At 36.8% G+C, this 15,928-nt stretch overlaps 1 long non-coding RNA gene across 1 annotated transcript; it reads right to left on the bottom strand.

The window, feature by feature from the left end:
• Positions 1 to 204: 204 nt before the first annotated feature.
• On the bottom strand, positions 205 to 9,163 carry LOC144998232 (uncharacterized). The gene is made up of 3 exons (XR_013660203.1): positions 9,077 to 9,163; positions 8,357 to 8,792; positions 205 to 368 (listed from the first exon to the last, which is right to left on the bottom strand). It is a non-coding gene; the product is annotated as an uncharacterized LOC144998232 (long non-coding RNA).
• Between the last annotated feature and the right edge of the window lie 6,765 nt (positions 9,164 to 15,928).

The raw sequence follows: 15,928 nt of genomic DNA, 5'->3' as shown, positions 1-15,928 counted from the left end.
GATTTGGGAGAGATTTCACATCCGTGGAGAGATTTAGGAGAGATTTCACATACATGGAGAGATTTGGGAGAGGTTTCACATACTTGGAGAGAATTGGGAGAGATCACATGCTTGGAGAGATTTTGTCACGCCCCAAAACCATGAACGACAGAATCGTTCGGGAGCGGAGGATGTCATGTACAGTATCACAACAATGAATAGTAGTAAACAAGCAACAACATCATCCATTGCATTAATAATATAATTTCATACATGTGTGTTCTGTCAAAGTTATAGACACCAAAAATATACATATCAAAATAAAAGATGAGTCTTGAACGAACTCCATCTTCTCAAAAGCCTGGCACATGTACCTGTCTAGTGGTGACCTGAAAATACAAGTTATTTTGAAAGCGAGTATCAGCTTAATGTTGGTGAGATCATAAGTATATTAATGCCTGAGTTTGTATGAAAGCATTTGTAAGATATGTGTAAGTTGTAATGTATAAGTTTTGTAAAGTTTGTATTTGTTTGAACTATCCTAGAAAACCCTATGTTTCCTACTAAGAGTAACCTTCTACCAAGGCATCTAGTAACTGTGTATGTCTCTTGTAAGGGTGTGAATTTTCCCAAATCCGACTATCATTATCCAAAAATATAGTTTTTACATTATCATGCATTGTGTGAATGTTCACGAAGTGAATGTAATAGGAAAAATATTATAGTACTGTAGTGTTGTATTAAGTAATTACTGATGTACTAAACTACCTTAAACCAATTGTTATTTAAAGTACCATGTGATCGGCTTGTACCCTGCTACCGACTCGATAGTAAAACGATGATGTAAGACGCCGTAAGAAATGACATTTGGCACCCATAGACTTGCAAGTCCCACTGTAGCGAGCAACAAAGTGTAGGATAGTCAATCCAATATAGATCTATACGCAAACTCATATGCTCCCCCACTAAGGAGATTCTGGATACAAAAACGGTCATGGCAGGTAGTGCCATAGCCCGTTTAATGGCTCGCATAACTGAATGTAATGTATATGTAATGTATGTGCTAGCTGTATTGTGTGTTCTTTCTCTGTCTAGCCTGTATGTTTGTTTCTCATCACTATGTATTATGTTTGTTTCTCATCACTATGTATTATGTTTTTTTCTCATCAATATGTTCTATGTTTGTTTCTCATCACTATAAGTTATGACTCATGTATGAACTAACTCTTTGTATGATTCATTGTTCTAGTATTAGTATTAGTAAAACCCTAAACTACGCCTATTGTAGTTTACTAGTAATATAACTTGTACATATGAACATGGAAGTATACCCTTGCTACCCAAGGGTACTGAATGAACTTGAATAACCTTTATGACTATATATGTACACATGATATATAACTAATATTTAAACGACCTTCGGACGGGTACCTGATACCCCACCAGACCACATCTCAATGGCGAAAAGGAAATAGGGCGGGCAGGCCTTCTTAAGCCTTTTAAACATTGCTTATATAACTATACATACATAGACATGCAATTGATAATAAATATAACATAGCTTAAGTAAATGTATTTTATATGTAAAAGAGTTTTTAAGACAGTTTGAAGTAAAACAGTTTGAAAGTAAGAGATTTACTTGTCGATAGTTACTAATCAAATGTGATTGAGATAATAACTATCGTAAATTTACTTGTATTCCCCCCATAAAAGTATTTATAAACATTTGAAAACATTTAAAAGATTAACTTAGGGTATGAACTCACCTGTAGTGAGTGGTACGGATCAACTGCAGATGTAGGATTGCTAGGTGTCAAGTGAAGTCTTGAACACACTCTATGATCCTAGTTAACATATAATATCACATATATGTATACAATTAGTCTTTAAACAACTAATAAACAAAGTTAAGACACCCTAGGACATGCTAAACACCTTATACGAGTGTTATGAGTCTCAAGGGTTGCATCTAAGTGTTGTAGGGAAAGGCTAGTGTGTTTCGGGTTCAAGGAACACTCCTTTAAGGAGTTTACGGTTTTATGGTCACTAGCAAAAGGGTTTATGGTTGTAAACCCTTGGGTTTACAGTCGTAAGCCCACCCCCTTTGTGACCATTTGATGTTTGGAGCTTTCTAAGCCAATCCAAGCATTCCTACTTCATGTTTAAGCCTTAGGAAGTGTTGTGTGACATCAAAACACTCCTAAATGGAGTTTACGATCTATGGACCATTTCTCCGTGAGTTTACTACCATAAACTCTCATGGACTTAGGTATTTTGGTGTTTTCAAGTGCTTAGCTCATCATGGTAATAGTCTAGGTTAGATTCTAGGCATTAGGAGTAAATATGGGACATTTAAACACCTTTAGGGGTGTTTACGGTTTTGGGAGATCCCCAAACCATATACACATATAAATGATTGCTTTCTTGTTCTTTTAGGTGATAAACACATCAAGGATGGATCTAGACAAGTCCCTAAGACATTGTGAAGCATCTAGAAACCCTAAAGCACCCTTTGGCACTATACTTGGTGTTTACGGTTTTGGGAGCCTCCCAAAACCGTGAACACCTTGTTCTTGGTGTTCTTGGGACTTTTCCTTGATATTAATATGTATAGAAAGCTTTAAATGACTCTAGGATAGAAGTACTTACTTTGTGGAAGCTTGAAATGAACTAAAAGTCCAAGAACACTAGTGTGTGTTCTTGGTGTTTTTGATGTTTTGGAAATCTAATAAAAACATGAAATTTGATGGATTAAAGGATGTATAATCAATAGATGTTATGTTATATCAACTAATCAAGTCGAGAAACACTTACGTTTTTGGAAAATCAGGTGAAAACCGGGATGATACTTGACAGAGTTTAGAGTTTACTCTTTAGGGTGAAAATGAGAAGTGATGCAGTTTGGGGAGTAAACTCATGCTTAAGCATGAGTTTACGTTTTTGGGGGTAGTTTATGGCCCAAACATTAAAGTTTGGCCGTGAACTTCTAAGCTACGTGGTATTCGCGGTTTAGAAATTTCAAGACCCGAAACGGCACATTCTTTCACCCGTTCATTTTAAAGAATAATTATTATAATAGTCAAACAAACTTTAAATTTGTTAAAAACAAATAGAACTGAAATTGACTTATAATATGAAGTAATTGACTTTTAGGGTTTGACCGAATGGAAATTTCGAGTTGTCACAGATTTGGGAGAGATTTCACATAGAGAGAGATAGAGTGAAAGAGATCGAGAGAGACTTCGTTTGCGACCTTTTTAAGTGTTTGGCTTCGTAACGCAAGGTTTGTACATCTCGTTAAGTCTCATTATTATTGTTATATGCCCCCGAGGGTTAAGGAATAAGGTTTTATCGAATAGATCCATCACTTGCCCTGATTAGGGTTTAAAATTTCCAAGCATACGAACTTTCCAAGTGATAACTTCTTATTAAAATAGCGAGTTGAACAACTTTAAGCATACGGAAAACCCTAATATACAAGGGTTAGATGAGTTGACCCGTTTGATCCGTTGACTTTATTTGACTTTGACTTGACCAGAAATTGACGATTGTCACAGACTAGAAATCCCTACCCATTACATGGCAAAAAGAAGACTCGAGCTTGTTCACGGGGACTTGTGTGGACCGGTATCACCCCCCACACCAGTAGGGAATCGGTATTTCATGCTCCTGGTGGATAATTATAGTAGAGTTATATGGGTGTATTTGTTGAAAACAAAGGATGATGCTTTCCAAATGTTCAAGAATTTCAAGGCAAAAGTGTAAATCGAAACATGTGAGAAGATGAAGATCTTTAGAACAGATCGTGGTGGTGAGTTCTTGTCAAATGAGTTCACCACATATTGCAATGAAACGGGTTTAGATAGCCATTATATTGTACCATACTCTCCACAACAAAATGGGGTTGTGGAGAGACGGAATCGGACTGTCTTAGAGATGGTTAGAAGATGTTTGTTGTCAATGAACGTGCCTGATGTTCTATGGGGTGAAGTTGTGAACCATGTTGTGTATGTTCTAAATAGGGTTGACACCAAAGCCTTGAAGGAATCAACACCATATGAGATGTAGACTGGGCGAAAACCACAAGTAGGACACCTCAGGATGTTCGGATGTGTTGCACACATGATTGTGGCTCAGAACCATCTAAAGAAATTAGATGAGAGAAGAAAAAGAGTTATGCATATTGGAGTTGAGATAGGCATCAAGGCATATCGATTACTGGATCCGGTCACGGGTTCGATTTATGTGAGTAGAAACGTGATATTTGAAGAAGATAAGGTATGGATGTGGGAGAAGACGGCTAAGATTAAGCCGACACCAGGGATGAGTTTCACAGTTGAAGGGTTTGCCTTTAACGATCTTGACCACGAGGAAGTTGGGTTGATCCCTGTTACTCCTGATGAATACGTAATGCCACAGCCTGAAGAAGATTGGATCGAAGATGCATATCAACACATTAGCTCACAATTGGACCCATAATTAAGCCTACATGATAGTTCATTAAGCCCACCATCGACACCTAATATGTCAATTACACCAAACTCACTTGTATCGCAAGTCGACTCCCCTATTACCGCCTCGAGCTCCACAGGCGGTGGAGCACCAAAGTGATACAGACTTCTAACGGGTCTATACAACCAAATAGAGCAGCTCATGTTGGTCCAAGATGAGGAAGAACCAACCTCATATACAGAAACAAAGAAAAGAAAGGAGTGGGTCAATGCCATGAAGGCCGAATTGACCTCATCTAATTGGTTTAAAGTGGGTTTTCAAGGTGAAACAAGACCCAAATGGAAAGATTCTGAAACATAAAGCGAGAGTTGTGGTGAAGGGGTATGTTAAGAAGCAGGGGATCGACTATGAAGAAGTCTTTGCACAAGTGGCAAGAATTTAAGTGGTTCGAGTAATACTAGCCCTTGTAGGTTGCAATGGATGGCGTGTACACCATCTAGATGTGAAATCAGCGTTTCTGAATGGTAAGTTGGAGGAGGAAGTCTATGTGTCTCAACCCGATGGGTTTGTAAAAAGAGGTGAAGAGAACAAGGTGTATAAACTCTCGAAGGCCCTATATGGGTTAAAGCAGGCACCTCGGGAATTGAATGCTTGCTTAGATAGGTATTTGAAGAGTTTGGGTTTTGCAAGATGCACAAAAGAGTAATCAGTTTATACCAGGAAGAGAGAAGGAAAAATTATGATAATTAGAGTGTATGTTGATGACCTCCTGGTAACAGGAAACTGCCATGAAGAAGTGAAGTGCTTCAAACAGGAGATGAATGAAAAGTTTGAGATGAGTGATCTCGGGCTCCTAAGTTATTATCTGGGTATCGAGGTACATCAAAATGATGCAGGAATCACTCTTAAACAAGAAGCATATGCAAAGAATATTTTAACCAAGACCAGGATGCTGCACTGCAATCCCACCACAAGTTTATTGGAACACAAAGTGAAGTTAACCAAGGATGAAGATGGAGAATTGGTGGATCCAACCGAGCATCATGGAGGGACTAAGGTATTTAACTCATAATCGTCCTGATATATTCTTTGTTGTTGGAGTGGTGAGCCGGTTGATGGAAAAGCCTACCACGAAACACCTTCAAGCTGTAAATGGCATACTTAGATAGATGAAAGGCACTTTAAACTATGGTTTAGTTTATACTATAGGAGAGGGAAAGGTTACAATCTCAGGATACTCCGATAGTGACCTGGCAATGGATGTCAATGATAGAAGAAGCACCAGTGGAATGGCATTCAATATAAATGGAAACTTGGTCACTTGGTCCTCTCAAAAACGACGATGTGTGGCGTTGTCCTTGTGTGAGGCAGAGATTATGGCAGCTACCATGGCAACATGTCAAGGGATATGGCTGCTTCATCTACTTACTGACATAACTGGAGAAAGAGTTGCACCAGCAAGCTTGTATGTTGACAACAATTCTACCCTTGATCTCATGAAAAATCCAGTGTTTCACGGGAGAAGCAAGCAGATTGACATGAGATTCCACTTCATTAGAGAGTGTGTAGAGAATGGTGAAATCAAAGTAACTCATGTATGCAGCAAGAATGAAAAGGCAAACATACTCACAAAAGCAATGGTACAGCTGAAGCATAAGGAGATGCAAGCTTTAATTGGAGTTAGGTAGGTATCAGACTCTGGATTAAGGGGGGAAATGTGAGTGTAATCCAAGTTTGCAGCACGTTTTTATTTACTTTTTACCAAGTCTAGCTGTTTTGAATAAGTCCAACCCATGTAGTCATGAGGTTCTTGGTTTTATGCAGATAGGAAGTGTCATTTTCCTAGTTTTCAGTTCTGTTTTAACTGGTTAAATAGAGTGGCAATATGTGCGATTCAATGTATCTTTCTTTTCTGTTTCGGTGAATAAAGTGCAGATTTGCCCCACTGTGTTATTAGTTTTCTGTCCCTGCTATACTTTTGTTTTGTCCCCTGTTGTTAACCAGAGAAGAAAAGCCTTGTTTGGTATTTTATCTAACAATGGGTTACGACAGGGGAGGCGAAGAGACTGTCTCCGTCGGCTATGGGTGGCAGTGAGAGGAGCTGCTCTGCTTTTGGTGTCTAGTTAGGCTGACGAGAAGGAAGGGAGCACAACAGCAACAATAGTGTACTCAGGGGCGTTTGGACTTTCTCCATTCAATAGAAAAGATGGAGAACGGAGATGACGGTGCCTCTTGGACTCGGTGGTCACCACAACAACACCACCCATGGTGGTGTTTGTCTTCGACAGTGAAGGGAGAAGGAAGGTAGTAGGCAGCGGTGGTTCTGGGTTTGAATAAGGAGGAGGATGGAGGAGGTCGGGTAGCGTTTGGTGGTCACAGCAACGACAATGGAGGGTGAATTGATTGTTGGAGAAAGAGAGGGAAAAAGAGGGTTGTCGGTTGATAAGAAGTTACCAATGGTGATGGTTCACGGTGCGGGTGCGGCTGCGGCGGTCTATGGCGACAGGGTGGTAGGTCTTTTCGCCGAAATGTGCAAGAACACCATCGGTGGGGTTTTCTTAACTGAAAAATGATGAATGGTGAGGAAGGACCGAGCAGATAGTCAAAAGAGCAACATTTGAGGGATTATGACCATCAGCCTTCTAATGTTCGATGAGCTTTCAATTGCCAAAATGAGAAAGAGTTCAGGCGCCATTGCATCTGATGGAGAAGGAAGACAACATAAATTTTTGGATTTAGCACCAATGGTCCCTGAAGTTTGGCATTCTAACACAATTTACCATAATCTCATATATATATATATATATATATATATATATATATACTAGGGTAGTTTCAAAAAGTTGCAAGTCTGCCCCTAAACATATATTTATTCAAGATAAATAGATTGATGTAATAAAGTCTCCGATATTACTTTTATTTTATTTTCATTTATTTTTGTTATGATTATCTCATTATTATTTTATATTATTCTTTTATTAAGTCATTAAGAGAGTACTTGACGAACAATAGTTTTAAGTTTAATGTTTCCAAAAACAAAAACGGATTACAGGTCCGATGTACGGATCGCCGTGAAACAATGTACAAAGTTTCGCGTCAATCGGGTTCTAATTCGTCAGTTTTCGCAAATCTGATTTTGGTTCAAGATAAAAATATCCGAATAGTAAAAATGCTATGCTGAAGCTTGAGTTTAGAAACGTGCTCAAAATTCGTTTACAAGGTGTGTAGCTACTTTAAACTGAGTTGCGTAGTATCCGGTACCAGGTTAACTTAGGTATTTACCCGTTTAAAAAAAAAACTTAAAACATGGATAACTTTCTCATACGATCTCCATTTTTGACATTCTTTATATCCACAGAATCTTCAGAATATGTTCTATCCAGTTTTGTTATCCGTAGTCCTCAGATCAAATGCAAAATTTTGATTTTTAGGGCATCAGGTTTCACCGGTTTTTGAAAGGTTTTCTATTTGATGATGATGGTCAACTTTTCGTGCGTTTTGAAGCATCCCGAAGGAACTTATGAATAACAAGACCTCATTTGTAATTAAAATAATCGATGTATTATTTCTTAGATTCACTATAGTGTGGTTCGCGGAGAACTGACTATTTACAGATTTAGACCTAAATTTTAGGGATGTCACAGGTAAATTCGTTTTTGACATGTATAAAACACGAAACACGAATTTAAAATACGTGTCAGACACGAATAAAAACAAAGCATGAATTTCTAAAACACATACATGGAAAACTCATATCGTGTTCGTGTCGTTTATCAAATTGTCAGGTCTAGATTCATGGACACAAAAACCAAAAAATAAATATTAATACAACAGTTAGAGGACATAGAACTGAAAAGCAAAAACGATAATTATATGATTTCTTTTAGAGAAAATGGAAGATTTGAAATAAGGGAATGATCATAACCTGCCTGGAAGAGCTAATCGCTTTCCAATTCAAGCATATGGTGCGAACATGACAACCAAAGCAATGCCAACAACTATGCCTACCAGAAGATCTGCCGCATACAACTTAAATTCTGTCTAAGAATCTTTTCCTCTTTTTTGAACCTCAGCAGCAAATGTCACACAGTAGGAAACAATCACTATATCTATTCCAACTTTGAACAAAAATGATGGATCGGCAAGCTCTATACAAAGAACTACACAAATACTTCATTAAGAAACCAAGAGCCCACCCACAGCAGACTGAAAACCAACTTATGCTTTGTATTATACTCCAACTGGAATAACATAAGTTTTGAATATTTACCTCTAGCCACTCTAGAGAAAACCACCCAAGCCGTCATCTCAATAGATGTGAGGTTGGAAAGAGACCATTATATCCCTCTTCCATTATTTGTCTGCCACCGTCTCCACGAAAATTAAAACAAATTTTCATCAATTCTAAGAAAATTAAATTAATGTTTTTCTATTTACCGGTTTAATATTTTATGTCTAAAAAAGTACATAAAATTTTAAATACATGTACATCTTATGTTTTAATTTTCTAATTATGCTATGTTTCATTTTTCTTGGTGAAAATTACTCAATTTTTCTTTCTAAATTTTCCACATGTTACCAGATTTTAAAAAAAAAAAAAAAATTATAAAATGTAATGCTTACAATAGTAAAATATATAACATACCATCATATTAGTGTGAATCTTCAGTATTCTTCACTGACCAATGCCAATTTGTCCCTATATATCTTCACTGATCGAAGTCATTTAATTACTCACAGACCTTGGATCTAGTGTGAAATTAATTGTTCTTCATTTCAATAATCAAAAAACAAGTATGATAGAAAACAAAAAAAAATGATATCTAAACTTGGAAAATCATAGAAAATATATATGACAAATCAGAAATAAAACCGATTGGAATAAACTTACGGGTTCAAACCGTGGTCTTCATATATAACTGGATTCTTGAATCTTTATAAACAGATCTGGCTCAATAGAAGTGGGTTGATAACTTTTGGGTTTCCCGATATTCTAAATATTCCAAGTTGAAGCATATTTAATAAGGGATATGAATGCCCTTTGGATGACTTGCCACTTGTCACCGCATCATTCGTAGTAACATAAGCTTCTATACAATTCGTTATATGAGAATTTCCCCTTCATAATGTGACAACCTGAAATTTATTCCATCACTGAAGCGCGTTTCCGTTAATAGAACTCATTTTTATTAAAAAATTCCCGTTAACATTAGGATCAGACATATTAAAATTTGAACTTTTATTATGACTTCATAAGGATCAGAACAAATTAGAAACACATGAGACACCCTCAATATTCTTTTAAAAAGTTTTAGTTACAAACAAATCAAATTACGATCATTTAATCGGGTACGACCATAAGCCCCGTTTAGCATCAGTATCGGGTAGATATCCACCTGGCCACAAACTCGAACCCTATATAAGGGTTGAGTGGTCACCAACTTAAACTTTTTACCACTCTAGTCACTCTCTCTCTCTCTCTCTCTCTCTCTCTCTCTCTCTCTCTTCAAGGCCCGATTCTTCCAAAAATCCGCAAGTTTTCGCCACCAAACTGTAAGTTCTTTAACCCTAGATTGTTCTAAAGCTCATTACATGTCCATATAGCTTGAAAATCATCCATGAAGGTCAAGAACAAGGAGTTTACAACCCAAGAACCCTCTTAGGCCGTAAACCCCTAAAAGGGTGCCAAAATGCCCCTAAATCCCCTCCTTAGTCTTAGAGGCTACCTTAGAACGTACCCTTGAAGTGTTTTAGACAATAAACATTAAGTTTGGAGGCTTGAAAGAGGGTTTACGACCCAGGAACACTCTTTGGCCTTAAACTCCCTCAAATGATGCAAATTGATCCCTAAACCCCCTATTTAGCCTTGGACCTTAACTTAGAAACTTGTAGGAGTGAGCTAAGGACATCAAAAACGAAGGATAAGGGGTGTCCAAGGGTTTACGGCCGTAAACCATGGGGTTCACTACCGTAAACTCCCAAGGAGTGGTCCTAGAACCAAAAACTGCAAGGGAGTGCCCCTTTTGAACCTTAAACACCCCTCAATCCTTGGAGTTGACCTTGGAACCCTTCCTAGTGATACAAGAGACCTTAAGGCACAGAAATACACTCCTCCCATGAGTTTACGGCTGTAAAGTCATGGGGGAATTGGTCCCTCAACTGCAAACTCACCTAAGGTGAGTATTTGAGGAGTAAACTCCATAGTGAGGCCTTACACTCCTTCCTTGCAACCCAATAGCCTCCTAGCAACTGACCAAAGAGTTTTTCTTCGCATTAGGATGTCATTACGTGTTTAATTAGTGTTTTAATCACTAATTATATGTAAACATACGTCTTCATATGTTACTAGGGTCATAAAGTGTGTTCAAGTCTTCACTTGACACCAAACACTCAACCGACACTTCCACCTGATCCACTCGCTACAGGTGAGTTCATACCCCTTAATTAACCTTTTAAATGTTTTAAAATGTTTTAGGGGGGAATACATGTTGAATACAACAAGTTATAGTATGAAATCATATGTGGTTTATAACTTGCAATCAAAAAGGATTTTCTATACTTTTAGCTACTTGTCAACAAAACTATTTTTAGTAATTATCAAACACATTTTCTATGTTAAATTGTTATTAAAATTTTTTCTAACTGTTTTAAACTACTTTTATTTTAAACTATATTTACACCAATATATTTATATAAGTAAGACTTGAAGGACTTAGGACTGATAGCTTGCCTTACTTCCTATTCTTGTTTGATTGTGGTCTAAGGGTATACTATTATCTGTCCGACTGTCGTTGAATTCTTAGTTATATATGATATATATTTGTGTTAGATATGAAATTCTTCACCTTATTCAATACCTTTGTAAATCAAAGGAATTCAATTCCACACTCTATTTAACTATAATAGGTATAGTTAAGACTACAGCTCTTTACCCCTATCACTATGATACTCACTATAAAGAGAACACTCTATATACTATACTATACTATAGTACAAGAGAATACACTAATCCATAATGTGACACACTATCTATCTGTACGACACTCTACTGCGTTAATACCATGTAACTAGAGCTTCTCGGAAGGAAAGCAACACTACATGTATAGATCTATACAGGACGGACACTTTTACATCCCAACTGCTAACTACAGTTCGAGCCGACTAGGCCCAGGGGTGAAAATATATCGCTACACTACGTATGACCGGGAAGGTCATCAGACTCTCTATTATCACTCAGTTTGGTTACATGAGAGATCACATCTATATCCAAATTAACACACTAAGAATTAAAGGTTAAGTTAACTTCCCGAAGTAAATAAATATATATTACTAATTGAAGTTTGCAACACTACTACAGCTAGCCGACAATATCTTTCCTCATTTACTTTACTTGAATGAAATCTATTACCTTATTTTTATAACTGAAAGTTTCAATGGGAATACTTTTACACACTCAAAGCATCAAACTTACAAATGCTCAAATCTAGAAAATATAGGATTTTCTAGCGATTTTTACTATTCTCAAACATTAATCACAACTTTTATATTACATGGTTGTAAACACTTTTATACAAGCAACGACACTAAATTCTTATGAACACACCAACTTTATGCTGATACACGTTTTCAAAATAACTTGTATTCTTAGGTCAAAAATAGATAGGTACTGGTGCAACTTTTGAGAAGATGGAGCATATACAAGACCCATCTTTTATTTTTGTTTATATTTTTGGTGTCTATCAAACTGTACAGAACACATTTGTATTTACAATTACTATATTAATGCAATGGTCGTTGTTTCTTGGGGTGTGACACATAAAAAAAATAGACCATTATAACAACGTTTAGTCAAATGAACTCATAGTCATTCATACACAGAACATCGATCTTTACCTTGACAATCATCTAATGTTCAATCTGCCACAGGGTCATCACAAAATTTAATAAAAAACCAGATAACTAAATTTCCAGAAAATGATAGAATACCTAATTCAGATCATATCTATAAACAGTTTTCACAAATTTCATTTGTAAGCCACCAAACCAAGTTCCCAAATTTGATTTGGTGCAAAGACTTACACTAATCTTTGATGATAATTATGTTTATTAAAAGGAAAAAAATGTTCACTGATAAAAAAAACCAATTAAACCATTTGTTAGAACATAAATTAAATTGATAAAAGAAAATGAATGAATCGAACCTGTAGGGGTTTGAAGCGGCAGCAACACAACTGAAGAGAGACACAATTGAAGGGAGGAGGGATGATGTTGAGTGGTGTGGTGGTGGATGATTGGGCTTCGGTGGCATTTAGAAGTGCAATGTCAATGTCACAGGGCATCAACTGGCAACGGGAGAGGTGTGGCCTCAATTGAAAAGGAGAAAACAGAAACTCAAGAAGTACAATAACACTTTCAATTTAAGTCAATAGGTGATGAACTTACCTTTTTTTGAGGAATTTAAGAATAATAGACTAATATCCAATTTCGAAAGTCGGTCGGCTATGTGTATATCAGAAATAAACAAACTCAGAAATGTTAAACCGGATTAAAGAACTGAACACAAATTTAGAAATCAATTAAAAAAACATTAATATTGTTATCTAGAACTAAAATCTTTGTGTTTAACCTTCGGTGGTGGTGGCATCTACAGTCGACAGAAATAGAAGTATATGAGAACCAATTGGTCTTCGCATTGCGACCCATAGAAGAAAAATTAGAAGTATCTAAATTCAGAAATAAACGCCGGCTACAAACACCGCCGCTGTTCTCTGACCAACATTGGTGAGCCAATTCGCTTGTCACAGTCCAGACTATGTGTTCCTGCTTTTTATTCTAAATTAGATTTAGGGATGGATTTATCATCGACCGCTCAACTGAAAAGTGATTTGAGATAAGGCGGTGGAGAATAAAACCCTAACATCAAAAGATACCTAGACAACCCACTGAAAATCCCAATCAATTAGAGGATATTGACATGTGATGATCGTTGTCTAATCAGTTTGAAATGAAGAAGGAAAAGATGGTGGAGACGAACTGGAGCAAATGGTGGTGATGGTGGTGCTGAATTGCTTCTAGAGGGAAACAGTCACAGGGTTGAGGAAGGATCGAGATGAAGGCGATGGGTTTTTGGGATAGTGGAATATACTGGATAAGAGAAGGGGTGGGGGTGACCATGGTTGAGGAAGTACACCCCTAAACAGTACCTTGTTCAGGAACTGTTCCTAAGGAGAGACATCTTATATATATATATATATATATATATATATATATATATATATATATATATATATATATATATATATATATATATATATATATATATATATATATATATATATATATATATATGTGACATCCCCAAAATCTCGGCCAGAAAAGACCGATTTTCATTTATGCTTTTAAAATAATTTCAGAGTAAATCCTTTTGATTTGAAAGAGTTGCGGAATTTGTTCCCAAAAACAAAACATGATAAAACAATGTTTACCAAAGCATTTTATAAAAGAAATATATTTTCATTATATAATCAAAACTCGGGGTGTCATGTTCCGATACAGACCAATAAGCATAAACGATAACATTACAAGTCATTCAACAAATATATACATATACAGACTTGTAAACAAAACAACTTGATGGTTCATCCATCTTACGCCCTTGCGCCAGTTCCTGTAATACAAATAAAACTTAGTGGGTCAGGCTTGGGAGCCTGGTGAGCATATAGGTTTTTTTAACCCACAATAAATAATTAAATTAATTATTATCAACCAACAATAACCCAATTACCCATTCCCGTTATTCTCACTTTATGTCCCTAAAATGATTAACACAAGGACCTAGTCGAAAAATATTTCATCGGGGTGACAACACATGCTTCGAGGGTTCCTCAGCAATATAAGTCAAATAAGGCAACCATGAGGGGGATGGAATACAACGAATGAACACCCAAGTTCATTAACACCTACAGGTTATGAGCCTGCTAGCGTTCCACTAGACTGTCTAGAAAAGTCCGTGGTCGTCATCTAAATTCCACTAGATGACTGGATCAAAACAACATCGAGGCCTCTCATCTGTTTATTACACACCAACTATCTACCCATGTTCTACCCAACATATTAGTAGATAAAACATACATTTTTATACATAGTTTCAAAACCTGTATAGCATGCTAAATCAATACATTTTCACATAACAGATGAGGCACACACACATAACACGTATTTCATATAGAAATAAACAGATCTGTAAGATAGAAGAAAGTGAATATACATTCACACACATAACAACAAAATATACACATAACACGTATCTCGTATAAAATACTTCATAATTATGCGTTAGAAGAAAGTAACAACACATTCACACATATAAACAACAATATACTTAATACACTCAAATCATACTTGTATTATTATCGTGTATATGAAAGGTAGTATACACTCACTTGATCAGAAGATGATCGGACAGCAATACGACTTGCAAAAGTAGTAATCCTCAGCAGATCTGGAAGATCTGTACAAAAATCGAACTTCTCGCGGGCAGAGCTTCGGCTCGGAAACCGCACTTCTCGGGATCTTCGGGATCTCGGGACTTGCTTCGGGACTCTGGAATATTACCGGGGCTTCGGGGTACTTCTGGCACGCAAATCGATGCAAAACGGGAGAGAAAAGAGAGAAAATAGCAACCCTAAACGGCTGGCCCTTCAAATCTATTTATAGGGCAAATTTGGCCCTTGCCACGTCGTGGCAACCTTTTACCACGTTGTGGGCTTGATCGTCACTGCATGCGTCATCCCAAGTTGCATCTGGGGGCCTCCCGGAGGTGTCAGGACACTTGCCACGTCGTGGTCTCTGACAGTTTTGGGGTTTCGCGCCCCGAACTTCAGAAATACATAACTTTCGCATACGAACTCCGTTTTCGACGTTCTTTATATCGTCGCGAAGGTGAGATTATGCTCTACAACTCTTGTTTAGACTCCATTGGCTAATTTTGAATTTATGTTTAATATATTATAAGTATATTACTTATATATTATTTTTAGTAGGCCGGGACAAGGAAACTCCGTTCGAAATTCATAACTACTTCATCTGAACTCCGATTCCGTCCGTCTTTCCGTCGTTGCACTACTATTGATGAGTTCTTCAATTCTCATTTAGATCGCTAAGGATAGATATCTATCTACCTTAAATTCACTATTTACATCGCGCTGGGTCGTGTCGATTCTGTCGCGAAACTTCAACAGGTCTTAACTTCTTCGTTATAACTTGGATTTCAGCATTCTTTATATATTCGGAATCCTCGTTTCAACTACTAGAACATTATCCATAAATATAGGCTTTATCTAACATTTCATTTTGACGCTTATTTTTATTCTTAATTAAATTAAGACACACAATTTAGCACATAACACATAATACTCAAATAATACACTTCTATTATTTCAAAACGGGTTACAAAGGTTAACCTAGACTATTATACCAACATTAATGACAAGCCCAG

The sequence above is a fragment of the Lactuca saligna genome, chromosome 5 (genome assembly GCF_052625555.1).
Source record: "Lactuca saligna cultivar CGN05327 chromosome 5, ASM5262555v1, whole genome shotgun sequence".
NCBI lineage: Eukaryota > Viridiplantae > Streptophyta > Magnoliopsida > Asterales > Asteraceae > Lactuca > Lactuca saligna.
This window is presented reverse-complemented; position numbering and strand designations above follow the sequence as displayed.